The sequence below is a fragment of the Callospermophilus lateralis genome, chromosome 14 (assembly GCF_048772815.1).
Source record: "Callospermophilus lateralis isolate mCalLat2 chromosome 14, mCalLat2.hap1, whole genome shotgun sequence".
Lineage (NCBI taxonomy): Eukaryota > Metazoa > Chordata > Mammalia > Rodentia > Sciuridae > Callospermophilus > Callospermophilus lateralis.
In genome coordinates this window covers 12,750,342-12,752,186 of record NC_135318.1, presented here as the reverse complement: position 1 = coordinate 12,752,186, position 1,845 = coordinate 12,750,342, and the positions used below count along the sequence as shown (strand labels likewise).

Genomic DNA, 1,845 nt, shown 5'->3' with positions numbered 1-1,845 from the left:
GGTTTTCAGGGCCAAGAAGTCCATCCAGGTCAACGCAGTAGAAATTTTTAAGTACTTATGTTCAGCAAGTGCTTGATGGGTAGAAAGATTAAGACTAATGAGTTTTGCCCTTAAGGAACTCATAGACCAGCAGCATGAGTCAGACAAGAATAACAAATTTTTTTTTTTTTTAAAAAAAGATGCGACATAAGGGAAAAAGCATGCGCTACTGAAGCTCAGTGAAGGAAGCAACTTTGCATCATAAGGAGATCAGAAGTTTCTTGTAGAAGGGAGATGGTGTCTGTTTCTACTTCCTCATCTATAGAATGGAGATAATGGTCATACCTATCTTGCAGCATCATTATAAGCATCAAATAAGTTATTGTATGTTAAAAAACAAAGGAGAGTTCCCAGCACCTGGTAAGTGATCATGATGTGTTTGCTACTTTTTCCTACTGAGAATGACCTTGAAGGTTTGGGACCGTTTTATAAATAGAAATGACCCTCTTCAGTCTCGGGCCTAAGTCACAGTGGATATGGCTAAACGCACAAAGAAAGTCGGAATCGTCGGTAAATATGGGACCAGCTATAGTGCCTCCCTCCGGAAAATGAAGAAAATTGAAATTAGCCAGCATGCCAAGTATACATGTTCCTTCTGTGGCAAAACCAAGATGAAGAGATGGGCTGTGGGGATCTGGCACTGTGGTTCCTGCATGAAAACAGTGGCTGGTGGTGCCTGGACCTACAACACCACTTCTGCCATCACAGTCAAGTCTGCAATCAGAAGGCTGAAGGAATTGGAAGACCAGTAGAAAGTTCTACCGTATAGCTAAATTGTGGTTCGTTAATTGTATTAACTGAATGTTCTGATGTGAGTTGCATTAATATTGCCCTTTCAAAAGATTTGTAAATTGAAGCCCTTCTAATTTGAATTGGAAAATTTTGCTGAGATGGGTTATTGTATTTCAGCTGATAATGGCATGAAACTAAATCTTACGACTTAGGTATATACTTAGCTTTTTTTTGTTGTTGTTGTTTAAAACACTGTTCAACTACTCAAAGATACATTGACATTGTACAAAATTCGTTTTAAAGGTAAAATGTGCTAAAATACACAAAGGATATAAAAATAAAAATAGAAATGAGGAATGGAGAAGTACAATTTATAATCAAACAAAAGGTAATGTCCGACTTCACAGGAGAAAGGTGTCAGAGAGGCAAGTCAGTCAAGGGTGTGCCCAGGAAACAGGAATTATTCTGTTGGAAGCAAAAACAAAATTTCACATATAACAGTGGTAGAAGAGGTATAAAACTAATTTGGGGAGGACCTTGAATGCCTACCTGGATAGTCGGAAGAAATTCATGATCTCTACCCAAGTTTCCATTGTAAGTAAAAACCTAGTCATCCAGATGCTCTTAATCTGGCAAGTCTTGCAAGATGAACCTGTTCTGAGGATGGCATCAACCCTTAACTATTAAAATGAATGCAGTCTTTAGAGCATCAAAATTGCAAGTTTTCAGCCAAGCAGGCTACATTATTAATGAATGCTTTCTTTTGTGCCTTGTATCTCCTGCACTGGACAAATATTAGTTGCATTTGTCAGAGAACCTTCACCTCAGCCTCTCTCAGCAGGATAAAGATCAGGCAGACTAGGCAATTCAAGTGCCAGAGAAACGTTGAAAAGATAGATTTTAGTCTCAAGAGTAGAGATGTATGGCACTTAGGACCAAGTGCATACCTCCTTTTCAGGCCAACTTTCCTTTGCTGGAAACAAAATAATACACAGGAGACGAATTAGCTTCACTGAGCAGCCAAGAGAGGATGCGTGCCCAGGACAAAGAGGGTAAGTCCATGTCAGTGTTCTT

The 1,845-nt window shown here is 39.1% G+C and overlaps 1 pseudogene; it reads left to right on the top strand.

Moving 5' to 3' along the window:
* The first annotated feature begins 515 nt into the window (after positions 1-515).
* On the top strand, positions 516-791 carry LOC143380648 (large ribosomal subunit protein eL43 pseudogene; annotated as a pseudogene).
* The last annotated feature ends 1,054 nt before the right edge of the window (positions 792-1,845 follow it).